This window comes from Hordeum vulgare, chromosome 3H (assembly GCF_904849725.1).
Source record: "Hordeum vulgare subsp. vulgare chromosome 3H, MorexV3_pseudomolecules_assembly, whole genome shotgun sequence".
NCBI lineage: Eukaryota > Viridiplantae > Streptophyta > Magnoliopsida > Poales > Poaceae > Hordeum > Hordeum vulgare.
Window position 1 is genome coordinate 20,414,913 of NC_058520.1, and position 18,457 is coordinate 20,433,369.

At 42.1% G+C, this 18,457-nt stretch overlaps 1 non-coding gene across 1 annotated transcript; it reads right to left on the reverse strand.

Annotated features, from left to right (window-relative positions):
• Positions 1 to 7,910: 7,910 nt before the first annotated feature.
• Positions 7,911 to 7,991, reverse strand: TRNAL-CAG. Its single transcript has one exon. It is a non-coding gene; the product is annotated as a tRNA-Leu (tRNA).
• Positions 7,992 to 18,457: the final 10,466 nt, after the last annotated feature.

Consider the following 18,457-nt stretch of genomic DNA (forward strand, 5'->3'; position numbering starts at 1 on the left):
TCTATTATGCAGAATGAAGATTCTAGATTGTAAAAATAGGAACATCCTAAATATTGGGTTTATTGATCTAGATAAAATAAATATAGTGACGCTAACTGATAAACCTAAGGAGACGAAGGAAAACCTTCTAAGGTTTCTAACAGATCAAAATTTCTGTGACCACATACTGTTTCCATACAACTTCAGGTGAGGGTCTTTACTCTGTTGTGTCCATTCACTTATAAGTGTAATTGATAAGTTACTCACACACACACACACACACACACACACACAGATATATATATATATATACATACATGTGCATCTTCCATTGGATTCTGTTGGACATTCAAATTGATAAGGGAAGAGTTGATGCCTTCGACCCATTATCGTGACCCTTGGAACAGTTCCAAAGCCTGCACGACATGCTCCAAGGGTAATTTCAATCATTCTTGCGCTCTATCGGTCTCTTTCGATGATTTTCTGATATATCAGTTAATGAAAAACTTAGCAAATCATTTTCCTTGTCGGGCAGGGTTTGGAAGCGGTTCAAGTGCGTGACTCCCGATATCGAGCCTGAGAAGCTGACCTTTAGAGCGGCTCAGGTAAGTAGTAGTATGATATACTTCTATTTTCAATACATTTATGATGCTAGATTATTATTTTGATTATATATATTCTATTCTCGTAAAGTGCGACGAGCAGCCATGGGGGACGCATCTATGCGGATACTATGTTTGCGAGACCATTCGCACGTTTACCTCTAAGCACAAGGATCGCAGATACGACGTAAGCAACGAACATTCACACCTCTATTTTCACCCGTCATTCTTTGTTATCATGATTGATATTCATATTCATCTCCTCTTCTTATATAGTACACGGCCATGAGGGAGAAGTCCCTACCAGAGCAACGCGCGATTGCTGTTGCAGAGGAGCTTGCGACCTTTCTGAGGACGGAAACTATAGATGACAAAGGACGATTTAGTGTAGCTAGGGGCCATTACTGATGTTGGTCCATGTAATCGAATAGACGGGCTCTAGTCCCGATAATTCAGATCTCCATATAATTGTATATATATGCTCGCTTGTAAGATAAGTTAATCTTATATATATATATGCATAATTATTTCTATTTAGAATTATATCAAAACTAATTCCCGAACACCAAACGTGGCATCACGTTAATCTCCCGAACACCTAAACCCTAAAACCCTAAAACCCCAAAATAAACAAAATCTAAAACTCTTTAGTCCCGGTCCGTGTTAAGACCCGGGACTAAAGGGCTTGCCCCTGAGGGCGCTCCGAGGCGCCCACATGGAGCACCTTTGGTCCCGGCTTGGAACAGGGCCGGGACTAAAGGTTAGGCCTTTAGTCCCGCCCCTTTAGTACCGGTTGGTGAACCGGGACTAAAGCACCTTACGGGCCGAGGCTATAGGCCCTGTCCCCACTAGTGAACTAATACAATTGTTAGTTGTATAGATGCAGTAGTTCAGCGAAGAGATGATGATGTACGAGTAATATGGATGGTAGAAGTAGCTTTGTGTAATCTTAGTAAATATAGGTATCAAAGTAACAAGTAACAAAAGTGAATAAAAACATTGTTTCAATGATTGGAAACAAGGCCTAGGTCACTGAATTAATATGTTAGTCCAAATAAAAAAGATATAAAATGTACCGTAAGCATGTATAAATGCTGTGAAGGTGGGAGAGAAGAAAGCTCGACCATGGCAAGAAAATTCAAAATGCCCTACAGATTGCTGCTTCGACCCGAGTATTGGTATCAAATTACACTACCACAACTCAAACAAAAGGAGGAAATCGGGAGGATGAATGCTACCTCGTAATGGACACATGAAGCTCAATTTAGATGCACGCCTCGTTTGATCAATACCTTCTTAAGGGGAAGATCATAAATTGGAACTGGAAATTTGACTTCCTTTATGATATGCTCTTTGCTGGAGCTACCGTGTTGAGATATGGACTTTGCCTAGCATAGATAATCGGTTGCAACATGATCATTGCCAATTCAGACAATCTTGAGGTCATCAATACGATGAATGAAGGAAGGCGATCTATACGTCCAGCCGTTGCACTCTTTGATGACCACTGTCATATCGCCCTAAGGAGGCTAATATTATTACTCATTAATTAACAAATTTGATTAAGGGCCCATCATGTAATAGCTTCCTTGTTGAGCCTCATTGCAAGCTTATCCCTCTCTTACTAAGCGATGTAACTCTGGTTGCACTAGTAGAAAATAGAGCTTTGGTTCGGGCCTGGCCAGCCCATTAGTCCCGGTTCTTCACGAACCGGGACCCATGGGGGGCAATAGTCCCGGTTCATTAGCCCAGGGGCCGCCCGCGGCCTCGTGGGCATTGGTCCCGGTTCGTGTGGACCCATTTGTCCCGGTTCTAGGCACGAACCAGGACCAATGGGCCGCGCTCCTGGCCCACATCCATTGGTACCGGTTCATGCCTTGAACCGTTTTAGAAGGGGGGGGGGGCTTTAGCCCCGGTTTATGCCACGAACAAATGTAATTCTATCATTTGTGTGTTGTGTTTCTATCATTTGTGTTATGTTTCTGCTAATGTGTTGTGTCCTAGATGTAATTCTATCATTTGTGCACTGTTGTGAACTTGAACAAATGTAATGTTGTGCCCTAGATGTAATGGATATCATGTGTTGTGTTAAAATTGTCACCACTGCCAACTTGGAACCTTTTCAGAGTTCATTTCAAATGCTTTTCAATTTCATGGTCTTATAGCTCAAAATAATCAGTAAATGCATGAAAAATAACAAATGAAGTCAGAAAGGGTTGTAAATTGATGATGTGGCTTTGAATGGTGCATTTTGAACACAGAAAAACTATGGAGTTCAAATAAGTTCGAAAAAATGAAATCCCTTTGTAACAGACGAGTTTCCGTATGAAACCCTGATACTTCGAAAGAGATTGTCCGTTTTGTACACGAAGTGCATTCAGTTTTTGTCGTAACCCTCTAAACTTTCTCACACATGCTATGTGGGTGAAATGATGATACCATGCCAACTTGGAACCTTTTCAGAGTTTATTTCAAATGCTTTTCAATTTCATGGTCTTATAGCTCAAAATAATCAGTAAATACATGAAAAATAACAAATGAAGTCAGAAAGGGTTGTAAATTGATGATGTGGCTTTGAATGGTGCATTTTGACCACAGAAAAACTATGGAGTTCAAATAAGTTCAAAAAAATGAAATCCCTTTGTAACAGACGAGTTTCCGTATGAAACCGTGATACTTCGAAAGAGATTGTCCACGAAGTGCATCCAGTTTTTGCCGTAACCCTCTAAACTTTCTCACACATGCTATGTGGGTGAAATGATGATACCATGTCAACTTGAAACCTTTTCAGAGTTCATTTCAAATGCTTTTCAATTTCATGGTCTTATATCTCAAAATAATCAGTAAATGCATGAAAAATAACAAATGAAGTCACAAAGGGTTGTAAATTGATGATGTGGCTTTGAATGGTGCATTTTGAAACTAAACTTATATAAATTTGTCTATTTTGTACAAGAATAGCATATGAGATTGTCCGTTTTGTACATAAAGTGCATCCAGTTTTTGCCTCTAGTATTATTGAAACTAAAATTATATAGAATTTTGTTACAAACTTTAATAGCAAAAAGAATCATCATAAAAGAAAATAAATAAGTAATTACAATTTTGTTCAAAACATTAAAAGCAAAAAGAATTATCATAAAAGAAAATAAATAGGTAATTATAATTTTGTTACAAACTTTAATAGCAAAAAGAATTATCGTAAAAGAAAATAAGTAAGTAATTAGAAACAAAAAGAAAGCAAAAAACATGATTTTTTTAAAAAAGTGCTACCTACACGGCCACCACGACCTGCATACGACTAGAAACCCATTACTAGGGCCAGGATGCAGGCCCGCAGTTGGCACAATTGGCCCACAAACACAGAGAGTGATTTTAGGCCCGTAAGCCTGCAGTAGAGAGGTGCTCGAAGTGGTTGGTTCGACAGGTCTTATAAACCACTCCGAGCCCCTCTCGGCTAGCGAGGTGGGACTAAACATAGCACCGCACCGCGCAAGGCCTTTGGTCCCGGTTGGTGGCACCAACCGGGACTAAAGGGAGGCATTGGTACCGGTTTGTGCCACCAACCGATACCAATGCCTCTGCTTCCCACCCTTTGGGCTGCTGAAAAGAGACCTTTGGTCCCGGTTTGTGCCACCAACCGGGACTAAAGGTGGGGCTATATAAGCGTCATTTTAGAAATTTTGATCACTCCCCCTCTCTCCATTCGATCCCGACGCCGCCAGGCTGTCCGTCTCGCCGTCGACGTCGTCGTCGTCGCCCCGCACCGTCCCGCGCAGCCCCGCCCCGACGCCGTCCCGCGCCGCCGCGACTTCGTCCCGCGCCGTCCCGCCCCGCGCCGCACCTCGCCGTCGCCGTCGCCGTCCCCGACACCGTCGCCGTGAGCAAAGATTTTTTTTTCAAACATAAGGTCAACTCAGATAGGTCCGGTGCTCTTTCTATGTTAACTCAGGAAGCAGATCAATCTTCAGAGTAGATGTAGGTCAACACAGGTTTACTTTATGGTCCGTGCATGGTATAGATTTAGGCTGCTCAATGTTTATGATTGATATATTAAATAAATTGACTATAATTTGAGATTTAGTTTAAAATTTATGCTTCTGGCTAGATTATGTTTCTCTATTATTGTGTCTCAAGGTACTTCAATACTTATCCCGCAAAAAAGTACTTAAATACTTTATTTATGGATATGTTTTTTATTTTTTTGCAAACGCTATTTTGAAATGTAGCACGTTATTAGCACGCTATAACTTGTGTAGCATTTGAAGAAGGGCCTCGCTATATTTTGTAGCACGCTATTTTTTTCGCTGATATATATGCAAAGATCGAATATGTCAAATTTTTATGATTTTTTTCTGTTCATAGAATTTTTATGATTTTTTTTCTGTTCTAATTTTGTTCATAGAATTTTAATAATTTTTTTGTTCATAGTATTTTCTTTGTCAATTTATGTATATGTTCATATTGTGTATGTATAAAAAAATTGTGCATGATCAAAGTTATTTATGAATATGTTCATATTTAGAATAGAGGAAAAAAAGAGAAAGTGTTTAATATAATTAGTTAGAAAAATAATAGAACTATAGTTAAACTAGTTTATTTTTAGTAAGTACTACTTTATTTTATTTATAGTAAGTGCTTCATATATAGTTGAACTAGCTAGTTGATTTAATAAACTACTTTATTTTACTATATATAGAAGTAGTTTGTTTTTAGTAAGTACTACTTTATTTATTTATAGTAAGTGCTTAGTAGTTGAACTAGTTGATTTAATTAATAAAACTACTTTATTTAACTATATATAAAAGTAGTTCTCGCATCGACGTCGATTTGTTGTTATATATAATCGTGACACACTTTATTTAACTATGTAGGATGATGATTAATTAGTAGGACTTGTTGTTATATATCATGATGCATGATGCGAGCATGAAGAGTTATTATATATAGATGTTCAATTCTTTCGATATATATAGTGTGTCACGATTATATTGTTGTTTACACACATTTACCACATTAAAACAGGAAATGTCTGACGATAGATATTGGGAGTGTGAATATTGCGGCGACTCTCGGGGTATGTGCGACATGCCTGACTTGCGAGACGATAGGTTCTTCAGCATGAAGCTTGACGAGAACGGCGGTATGTACCTCCCTTGCCTTGCAAGAAGATATGTGTTGGAGAGGCTCGGTTTCGAAGACCACGAGAGAATTGAGACGAGGAGCGCTAAGCTGAGGACTATACATGGTCACACATTTGTTATCCAAGTATTTAATTCAGTTTTTCAAACAGAATTTGGGTGTCCAAAGTGGGAAGATCTTTGCAAGGCATATGGATTTCAGAAGGGAATGGAAATCACCTTCGATCTTCGTCCTGAAGATAATATGATAGACAACATCGACATTTGGGTGGTTGTCAATGATATGCTTCCTGTTTTACCTCCATGTGAGTTTCTCAACCATATTTGTCAAGTAATTTGCATTTATATTTATAAATAGTTGGTGTAGTTAATCTGTTTTTCTCTCGCAATTTACATGTCATGTGGTGTTCATCGTCTATTAAAACTTTGGCCACACGTTGCAGGTTCCTAGTTATTGGGCCATAGTTATAATTATATCATGTTACATGTTGTACAAACAACAACAACAACCCAAATTGTCCTTTGAATGATCGTAGCACATGTGTTTGAATGGTTTATATAATGCCCACATCTTATGGACAATTACAAAATTTCTAAGTATTTTTGAAACATTAAATTATTACAAAATTTGGATGGTTGTCGATGATATGCTTCCTGTTTTACCTTCATGTGAAGTAATTTGTATTTGTATTTAAAAATAGTTGGTGTTCATCTATATACTAAATTTGTTAAATCATAATTTACAGTTTATTTCGTTCCTTCGACTGAATTACGAAAATTAATTAACACGACACACTACACGTATGGATCACATCTAACTTGGAAGGAGAAGGATGATCTTCTTCACTTTCTTGTTGCTGGTGTTCTGGCTTCTACGGATACCTTCCTGTATCATTTTGGAATTGGCCAAAATTATTCATTTTACATGCCACTAGTGCATAGGTTGAGTCCAGATGACATTCGTCGAAATGTCTTGATAAGAGTTTCCTAATTAAGTACGCTCCACTATTGCATAAATAGTGTTGATTACATTGTTAACTAGGTTATTATTATGTTCTTCAACAGCAACGGCCACATAATGTAGTCCCTCCGCTAATGGACCCAGAAGGTCAAATGAGAATTAGAAGCCCACTGAGGGCTGAGTTCTATGCTCCATACTTGATTAACTTCAAATCAAGATTAAAAAGATTCCAAATTGAAGCATGGAGAGAAATAAAGAAGGTTCGCAAGCCACAAGCTGGAGACCGTTGAATCTCTGTGATCCATCATAGAGCCATAGGTCTTACTCTGTTTTATGACATTATATCTAAGAGCGAGGACTAGGTATTATGAGAGATAAGTTATTCTAGTTTATATTATTACTTGACATGATCGATTAATTAGGATGCATGATGCATATGATGACTATATATATATTATGATGTTTCTCTGTTTTGTTTTATGTGTATCATATGATAACTTGGTATATGATTAAGTTGATGATGAGTTGTTAGATGATCGATTAGAATACTATTGCCATTCGACGAAAATGATATGAAATGATATAGTGTAAAAAAGATGCATATATGTGCATGTAACTCGTGTCTACATTTTGTAAATATGTTCGACAAAGCACGACGGATGACCAAACACGGAGATATATAAGAGATGACACTTTTCTCTATTAGCTAGCTAATAACAACCTAAATTAACCCCTAAACCAGTCCCTTTAAAAAAAACCTCAGCTCCAGCCAGGTGCTGACGCGTGGATGCCTTTTGGTCCCGGTTGGTGTCATCAACCGGGACTAAAGAGTCCCGGTTGGTGTCATCAACCGAGACTAAAGGCCCCCCTGCCAGGCCTGGCCGCAGCGGCCACGTGGAGGCCCACCTGTCCCGGTTCGTGTAAGAACCGGGACTAAAGGCAAAGTGCATTAGTAACGACCTTTTTGTCCCGGTTCCAAAACCGGGACAGAAGGCCCTTATGAACCGGGACAAAAGACTTTTTTTCTACTAGTGTTGAATCATACATAAATAGGGCCTACTAGTGTTGAATCATACATAAATAGGGCATATTGATCTTAGTGGTTTACGAAGTAAAATCCATTGCAAGCTATTCTGTTAGATGTATTTCAGCTAGAGAGGGAGGGGCCGGGCTATATGTGAAACTAGCAAAAACGTATTGTGAAGAAAAAAAATTAGAAAAAGAAATTGTCAAGAGTGGGATTTGAACCCACGCCCTTTCGGACCAGTACCTGAAACTGGCGCCTTAGACCAACTCGGCCATCTTGACTTGTGCATTCACTTTCGAAAACATGATTGATCCAATCGTGGATCCAGCAAGTACCCTATCGCGAAGTTTCCTCTATGCCTCAACCAGAGCCCTCGCTGCTGCTGTAGGCGTTGGCTGAGCTTCTTCTCCTACCATACCGGCAGTAGCACCGGCTCCTTCTCCCCAAGTCAGCAAGGTAACCTCACAGTTGCCCTTGCTCTCTTCCTTGGCTCATGCGCATTTCGTCAAACACACGTCCGGCTGGTCGACTGACTGAATCTGTCATGTTTGTCTTTCCTGCTCCAGCGATGCTTTTTATACGGAGCAATGGTATTATGACTACATGATTTGCCTTTGAATATATACGTATTACATTCCGTTAAGCTCCATCATATCTCTGCATACGTATTACATTACATGTCAATACCTTGTTGCTTATGGCTACCTGACCGGGGTGCTTACCGATCTTCATGCATTGACCAAGCTCTTCAGTTCTGTATTTCCTCCGTTTCTTCCTTTTTACTCCAGGTATTAGATTTGTCAAAGTTTGAGCATTTGAATTCTTTGGACTCCATGTACAAGTCAAACTTTTTAAAGTTTGAGTAAAAAAGGAACGAAGAGTGTATCTCAAATTCTCAATGCACTTCTAGCCTCCCACTCTTAGCAAATGAGCAGTGTTTTTTTCCAGATTAAATGAGTATTGTTTATTATGCAATATTACAACGAGTAAAACTGTAAAAGAACGAGCGGGCTCTTGCTGATGGAGTGGACGCACCGTCATACCCTCGAATACGAGTTAGTCTTTTTGGATAATTTCAAAGAATTCTACTGACAGGTCAGCAAAGGGGAGACAAGACTGGCTTTGCAAGGCTGATGCAAATATGGCGTCCTTCCATGTGGTGGCCAATGGTCGCGTTGCCAGATCAGCGCTCTCCGTGCTGGGGGAGCGCAATAACTCTCGGCCACACACAGTCACTACCGGAATGAAGGGCTACACCGACGGTCGAACACCGTCGGCATAGGGCAGAAGGCCGTCGGGATAGATGTATGCCGACGCCCCCAGTCGGCATAGAGCCATCGATAACGTGAACGTCGGCGTATCTGGATGGGCCCATCGACGAAAAAAATCATCGGCATATGGGCCTATGCCAACGGTTTTCGTACAGTCGTTAGCACAGATTCACCATCGGTAACCGTGCACGCATGACGGTGGCTGATGATGCCGTCGCCACACTTTACACAATGAAATCCGCGTCGTCTTTATGCCGACGGCCAGGCCGTCGCCATAGCGTAAAACTATGCCGACAGCTGAAAGGTTCTGATGCATCCTGGCGCGTAGAGTTGCCAACGGACTGGCCGATGAGGGCATAGTTTAGGCCGTCGGGATAAAGCTTTATTCCGATAGTGAGTAGACATATTTTTAGGAAAAACACAGTAGACGTTGTGAATAATGAAAAAGTGGCCTTGCATGGCCACCATAGCCTAGATGCATCAGTCAAGACACGGGGAGGACGGGGACGTCTGAGGATAGCTGACGCCTCAGTCCTGAGATCACATACAACTCTTGAGAGGATTGTCCTGATTCGGGGACCAAGTACTATGTCCCTCGTTACGCGAGACACTAGCAGCTTTTTTTTCTTGATAATATGCATCTCATTCATATCATAAAGATCAAAGTCAAGACACATAAAGACCGATATGATAAAACTAAAAAGATAAAAAAAACATCTCTAAGTCTGACACCAACATCCGTCACCTGCCTCCGACATTACTATAGCAGCCATCAAAGAAAAGAATGACGAATCACCTCTTCACCCAAGCTTGACGCGGCTCCATCGTTGATATGCAGCTTTGCGGACCTCCAATGTGGCTCACCAAAAGTGAAGCCACCCTGGACACGCCATTGAACTGCAGATCTAGCACCCCACCACGACTAAGACGTCGAAAGAGGAAACCATACCTGCCATCCATGAACCACAAACCCATAACATGTTCCGTCTACCAGATGTCGTCGATGCAGACCACAATCTGCATCCGCCCCTTGACTACCTCCCAAGCTCCACGCCGACGCTGGAGCAAACGACGTCACAACAACAGAGCCCAAGGACACATGTCCATCACGAGGATGTCGCCGGCGCCACACCATCCTTGCTTGAACAGACTGGTTTCAAAATCCATCACAAACCATAGAACCGATGGCCTCATCAAGGATCCGAATAATCTTTATTCAGCGACGCCACCGCCGCTGCCGAAGCCAATGCGATGAAGAACCTAAAAACCTATCCTACAAGGACTACAAACAATCCACACGTGTGGATCCGGCGACCCTCCTCACCACCGATGACCGAGGTCGCCTGTTAAGGAGAGCCGTCGGAGGACAGCGCTAGAAGATTGTTCTCTTCGCTCAAGTCCCGCTAATGATAATTAGTAGGGGCACGTCGTACTTGAGGCGACTCAAGCCATATTTCTTTGAGATTTTTTCCTTTTTTGTATTGCATTTTTTCATTCTTTTTTGCACTTTATTTCCTTGTTTTTTCATTTCTTTTTTCTTTTGTTTATTTTATTTTCTTGGTTTTCTTTGTTCTTTTGGTTAATATACTACATGATCAAAAATACTCATGATTTTTTAATACATGGTCTAAAAAATGTATACACATTTAACAGTTATCAAATTCTTTATTAAATTTTTTAAAATGATTTCTCAACATATTTCCAAATGCTTTATTAAATGATCATTTTTTTTGTCATTCGTAATACACGAGCAACATTTTTATATACACATTCAATATTTTTTTGAATGCCAACATTTTTTTGAATACTTGTTTAACATTTTCAAATACTTGTTGAATATTTTTAAAATACTTTCTCAATAATTTTATATTTTTTAAGAAAATAATTTTTGTAATATGTGTATTTAAACAATTTTAAAGTATAAACAAGGTAAAAAATAAAACAAAAGCTAAAACATAAAATAGGAAAAACCCAGAAAATAGAGCCCGTGGCCTGGCCTATCTCGATAGCCCGTGTGGACTCGCTGAAAGCGAGACAAAGGGAAGCCCGAGAGATTCTTCAGTTATGCAGTGTATGTGAGACTGGCCAATTTCAAAACCCGTGGCCTGGCCCATTTCAAATGCTTGAGTAACCTTTTTTATGTTAATGCTCAATTTTTTTCATCATTTTTTAATGCATGATCAACATTTTTTTATACACATTCAATATTTTTTCGAATGCCAACATTTTCCAAATACTTGTTTAAGATTTTTCAATTACTAGTCAAACATTTTTCAAATACTTGTTCAATAATTTTATATTTAAAAAAAATGATTTTTGTAATATATATATTCGAATAATTTTAAAGTATGAACAAGGTACAATAATAAAGCAAAAACGAAAACAGAAAACAGGGGAACCCCAGAAAATAGAGCATCTGGCCTGCCGTGCGCGTTCATATGTTCACCTATGTTTTAAATTATAAGACATTTTGGATATTTCAATATCGACGACTTCAATATCGACTACATGCATATCGAAATGATGAACAAACAAAGTAAAACAAGTCTATATATATATATACATCTGATTCAACAATGGAAGTTATAATATCTCATACTCCCTCTGTCCTAAAGTGCACGCCACGCTATACTATTTTGAGACAGAGGGAGTAATAATTCGGATCGGAGCTGTGACTGTAACCTAGTGATGATACATACGATCACCATGAGATCTTCTTACGCGATCGAGGGTGTGTTTGGGCCGGATTCTAGTCTAGCAGCCGTTTGCGCGTCTTGTTATTGCCGTTCAAGCGGCGTATGACCTGCAGGTGCTCGTCGCCGGAGACGTGGAGCTGCAGGCGGAGGCCGGTCAGCAGCTCCTCCTTGGCCCAGCTCAGCGGCCCCGTGGCGTGGAACGCCTTCATCACGCTCACGTACGCCTCCAGCTCCAGACCATGCACGCCGTGCCCATGTTCCCCCTCCTCCGCTTGCCGATTCCGTCTCATCGTCACCGCCTCTTCCTCGTCCGCCGGGGCCAGGCGGTGCTGCATCGTCGCGCTGGCGCTGGCACGGCCGTCGTCGTTGGAATCTTGTCCCTCTCCCTCGCTGTTCGGCGGCGACGCTTGACGATTCTCCTGGCATTGCTCGCCGGCGGTGGGAACTGCCGCACGAACGCCGCCACCATTGCTGCTGCTTCCGTTGGTGCTGCTGCTGTCGTCGCTGCTATCCGCCGATGACGATGAATCAGACTTGCTGCTAGTGCTACTAGAATCGTCGTCACTGTCGCTGCTGCTGCTGTCTCTGGCTGCACCTCCAACCAAATCACACTGAGGCCTCTTCTTCATCAGGTAACAAGGGTTGGCGTCGCCGTAGCACTGAGGCCTCTTGGCATCCCTGACTAGGCCGGCGTCCACCGTCACCGTGCAGCTGCTCCTCTTGGTCGACTTCCCCAGCATGACGGCGGCATGCGGCGCGGCGCCGAACTTGCTGCCTCCATTGGTGGCCTTGCCATTGATGTTCTTGCCGGCGATGGGGCGCGACGGCACGACGCTCTCGGCGGGGATCTTGTTGCCCTTGTGGAGCACGACCCAGCCTTTCTCCCCGTACACCTGCCGTGGCCGGAGCGCGCCGCGCTCCGCCGTGAGGACCTGGGACGAGCCGACGATCTTGACCTCGAACAGGCCGCCGTGGCCGTCGGCGGCGGCGGCCACGACCTCGGCCCACTTCCACAGGCTGCCGTCCAGCACCTCGACGTTGTCGCCGGCCCCGAGGTCGGCCGGCAGCTGGACGGCGGGGTCGGGGAGCGGGCGGACGAACTTCCTGAGGATGCGGCCCGAGTCCGGGCCGCCGTCGAACCAGCGCATGACGTAGGAGTGGCCATTGCCCCAGACCACCTCGCCGGCGCGCCAGGCGCCCATGGCCATGGGAGGCGCCACCGCGTCCGTGGTGACCCACGCCTCCAGGCTCATGCCCAGCGTGATCCTCATCGCCGGCAGGTCTTGTTCCCTCTCGATGATGATATGCCCTCCCTCTACGTACCGTGGTATCTTTGGATTTGGATCGACGCCGGTCGCAGCCAAGTCGCGGCGCTATATATAGAACTCGGCGAGAGAGGGGGAGAGAGACGAGTCCAGTCGGGCTCGATGAGACGTCGTCGCCGAGTTCTTGGGCGACTCGGATCGATGGAGTGGCGGTGCGCCATGGATACGAGTCGGAACCGACACGTACTCCAACAAGCTAGCCCACCGTCACCGTACGGATCGAGTAGGTCACTGAAACGGCCACCTGCCAAACCCAGTCACGGTGGACGCACTATCGGAATAAAGCTTTATCCCGACAAGGGCCGGCCCTGTGTTTCGGGATGTCCTAGGCGAACTCCACGACATAAACCCATATGTTCTAAGATCATGTACTTTTACTTTAAAATTTAATTATAATAATTAACTGATTTTATGGATAATAATAATTAAAAAAATCAACTTACTTAATCAACAATAATAATACTAAGAAGACAGAGAAATGAAACTAAAATGACATGATTACTTTAAATAAAATTTAATTCTTTAGAAAAGTTTCTTCGGGTGTTTCTTGATGCAAAGTCATTAAGGACACAATCAAGATCAATATTGTCCAAGATATCCTTTTTAATGCAGCACATAGTCAAGCCATTCAATCTATCTTGCAACATATTAGACCTCAAATAATTTTTCAGTAGTTTCAATTTAGAGAAACTTCTTTCAGCCGAGGCTATAGTCACATGCACTATTAAGAGGATCCGATATGCAATAGAGACATTTGGATATCAATCTACAACCATAACAAACTGAAGAATATCAATCGCTGACATCAAACCATCTGGCAAAGTTGCCTGCAACACTTTTAACTCAGAGACAAAATCTTCAAGATCAACATCACATGAGTTATCATCAGAAAAAGCTTTTACAAAAGCAGTGCAACATTCCCGTAAATTGGTATCATCCAAGGACTTCAGATTTTTTGAATTGAACAAGAAACCAAATAACTTTTCAAATTTCTTCAACTGATCAAAGCGAGTGGTCAATGAAAGAATTGCCTTGTCAACGATGACTAGAAAGTAAGTAACTCTGAAGGATTCCATAGCTGACAACTGTATTTCCTCATCTTGATCATCGGTTTCATCATAATGCCTCTTTCTTTTCCTTTGAAATTTTCTAAGAAATTCTGGCTCTTTGTCCATAAGTAACTCTGAAAATATGATATGACACCTTGAAGTGTTTTATCGTAGCATCAATGCATACCATCTTTTCCCGCAACTTTTGGCTCACCATATTTACAGAGAACAAAACATCATGCCAAATAACCATGCCAACTAAAGTTTCAAAATTCTCAAGTGCACTGACCAAAGATTGAGCATCACTTACAGTTGTTGGGTCATCAGTAGAAGTCTCCTCCAGTTCCTTCAAAGCTGATCTTACATGGATAGTTTGGTACCTAATAGGTTGCACACTCTTTATTTGACTCTCCCAACGAGTATTGGACAAAGGCTTGAGAGTTAGTTTTGTTCCTTTTGGAAGATTGTCAAGCAAAATCTTCCACCTTTTAGTAGAACGTGAAACAATACATATATTCGTTGTATAATACCAAAGAATGTAATAGTTTGTTTGCAAGATTTTCCCATATCACAAAGAGTGAGATTCAAACTATGACAAGCACATGGCATATACAACGCTTTGGGGTTTTCTTTAAGCAAGCGACTTTGCACACCTTGGTATTGTCCCTTCATGTTGGAACCATTGTCATAACCTTGACCTCACACATCAGCAACATTCAAATCAAAGGAACTCAATGTATCCAATAATACATTCGAAAGCCCCAATCCCGATGTGTCCTCAACTTTTAGGAACTCTAGGAAAAACTCCTCCACTCTCGGAATGTTGCTTGACATATTGACACAACGCACAATGAGAGTTATTTTGTTCTTCATGGCTCACATCTGGGGTACAATCCAAGATAACCGAGAAATACTTGGCATCTTTAATTATCTTTAAAATAATCTTTCTCACGGCATCGGCAAGAACTGAGATCAACTCATTCTGGATTCTGTGGCCAAGATAGTGATGATGAATTTCATTACTTTGCATGCGCCGGTTATGTTCTTGCATAACATGATCAAATTCAGCAATCATTTCAATCGTGCCCAAAAAATTACCATTATTATCTTGATACAACTTCTCATTTGATCCACGAAATGCCAAAGTATGTTTTGCAAGAAACTTCAAAGCAGAAACTATTCTTACCAACACTTGTCTCCAACGCTCCTTCTCCTTTGCATATCATCATCAATTGTCTTGTTTTTGCTTAGTCTCAATGTAACTTTGTTCCATGTATTCATGTTTGTTAAATGCTCAACGCTGTTCTCATGTTCTTTGAGTCGCACACTCAAACGCTTCCAGTCATTCAATCCATCACATGCTAGCATAGACTTGCTCTGTTTTGATTTGAACAACTTGCAACAAAAACAATATACTTTATTCGCAGCTTTATTGTAAACCAACCACTTTCTGTCAACAAACTCACCATTACTTAACTTTCTGGAGTAGAAAGCATACGAAAAGTGTCTACCAATGATGTCCTTCTCAAACTCCAGATCTGGTTCTCTAATAGGTCCCTTCTCAATTAAAATATCCTTTTTGGTATTGTCAAGAATTTCCCATGTTCTTGGATTAAAAATAAACTAAAGGGAATCTTCATGTTCATTATTAGCAGAAGGCTGCAAAATTTCCTCCATTGTAGTGTCAGCATCAACTTGAAAATCTGTTTGCTCCCCTCTATTTGCACCATCTTCATTGACCTCAATATCTGAATCGACATGCTTGGGATTACTTATTTTCCCTTGTTCACTCGCATCAACATTGCTAGAGGATGTAAAGTACCTATTCAAAGAACCCTTCAATGGTTGAATTTTCAGATCACGTCTTTTTCCTTTTTTAAGCACCCGATAATTGCTTCTTCTTAGGCAACATGACATACCCTAAAATTATGAAGAAAAGAGGAATAGAGAATACAAAGAATTAGAAATTTATACATCAAATGATTGAAACCCTAGACATACATGAAAAAGTACTTGAATTACTATTTACTAAATAAAGATGATGGATAGACTACGCACTAGTGTTGAATTCCGATGTTGATTACTCTTCTAATACTGAATTTTGATGGATGGATGGATGGGGTCCAAGCCAAAGAAGCCGTGATAGTCCTGCTTTTTTGACTGACCAGAAAATCGGCCGGTTGGCTGGATGGATCTCGTACAGTCCTGCTTTGATGAGTTGATTGTTGATGCTTAGATCGATCGAGGACCCAAATGAAGACGCAGCTCGCCGTAGTACCTGCTGCTGATGCCTGATGGATGGATGGGCGGACTGCCGGCGAGCCGGCGACAAGCCGGACGATTGGCCGAGGCGTCGTATGACCGAGGCGCCGCGTCGTAGGGCAGCGGAGACGAGGCGTCGAGGCCACGAACAGGTTTGTGACGTGAAGTTTTTGGCTGGGCCTAGCCATCTGATGATCCGAATATCTGATTTCTTTTTTTTTGTATTTTTTTTGCATATTTTCTAATGGACTATATTGCATATACATACTATATTATGGGCCCCCTTCCTACGCGGGCCCTAGACCGTCGCCCCGTCGGCAAATACGTAGGGCCGGCCCTGATCCCGACGGCCTAATCTATGTTGACGGCCCTCATCAGCATACCTTGTCGTATGCTGACGACCGGCAGTAGACCGTCGAAACAGAAAAGCCGTCGACGTAAGTCTAAGTATGCCTAGAGTCTTCATCGGTACAGAAAAGCTATCGGCGTAGTCTCAGTTGGGCCTACGGCGGCCGACTGTGTAGGGAGGCCGTCGGCATACAAGTGGAACCGGCTGCCCGATGGCAGAGACGAGTTGACGTCATCCAACGTACATCGATGGATGCTCATATTTTGCTTGTACAGATGGTCATAGTTTAATTCTTTTGCTTGTACATACGTTTATATTTTAATTCATTTAATTATACACATGCTCATATTTTCAATCTTTTGTAGCATGTGGATAGTTCCTTTAGGGGTTCGTCTTCGAAACATCTTCATCACTATTTTGCTGAAGGAACATTGGCCGGGGCTGCTCGCTCCGGACCGGAAGGACTCAGATCGCTTGGTTTTGGCGATGAGCTGGGACCACTACAAAGCGGCCCACCACACGGATCATAATACATATGCAGATGTTGTGTACGTAAATTTTTGCGTAAGTTCTCTTGAGAAGCACGAGTATTGAGTTTTGTTTGTAGTTTATCATCGAAAGGTTTAACTCGTGGCTTCTTTCATTCTGATTTATGAATGATTGTAGAAATTCTATCGAGTTCTTAAGGACCATAAGTCCACTGTCGACGAGATCTTTCTATGGTTGCAAGGAAGAAGGCCCGCCAGATTCAGGACGAGATGCATTGGGTGGCCATCACACAATATTATCACGACGGACTTGAACAGAAGATGATCAAGGAAGAAGCACGGTGTTAGAAGCTTACCTTGCGCTGGGAGGTCTACTTGATGGTAACTATAACACTTTTCATTCCGACGTTTCTGGTAAATTTTATTTGTTTCGTGTTAGCATGCCATTATGCTTTCTTTATGTAGGTTTTTTCTGGTTGGTCTTTTGGACAACCTGAGGCATGGGAGGCATTGGTGGATCTATGGCTTGGTGAGGATGCCGAGTGGGCTGCTAAGAGCCTCAAAACCCGGGCTAATCGAGGGACCGATGGAACACATGGTGAGGAAAACCGGTACCACTGGAGCCACAAAAAACTTCAGGTATATCTATGTATTCTTCTTCTTCTATTTAGCATTACTTTCTTATGTATGACTAACCTCTGTTTGATGGTGCAGGAGGAGAAATTAAAGCGGACGCTCTTAGACATAGAGGTGTGGGAGCTTGCCCATGCGTGGACTAAACCCAAGGAAGGCAAGGGCAAGTACTACGGCCATAGCGGAGAGAACCTGGAGGCATATACAGAGTGTTATCAGAGTTTACATCCCAACACACCTGGCCCGATAAAAGAGGATACAGACGACATGGCGGTGGTCAGCATAGGGCCGAAGAGTCATGGTCGACACGCGGTTCTGGATGCTGTTGTCACTCCTTGTGTCTTCTACACATGGATCCGAGCTACCGACCCGAGCCCGTGGCCACCCTCGAGCATGACCATTGCACACTCATAGGCTCTCATAGCACAACAACACTCTGTAAGTATTTTCCCTCTTATCTTCTTTTTTTCTCACTTTATTTTTCGCATTGAGATGTTTTATGAGTTTTATCATGCCATATTGTAGACCTACATGTAGTATACACATCAGGAGGTCATAGCGTAGAACGCGAAGGTTGCAACATTCATGGAGCACGGACACTCATGATGAAGGTTAGTTTAGCCTTTTTCATTTGACTTCCATATTGCATATTCATTCGTTCCGACCTTTGTGTT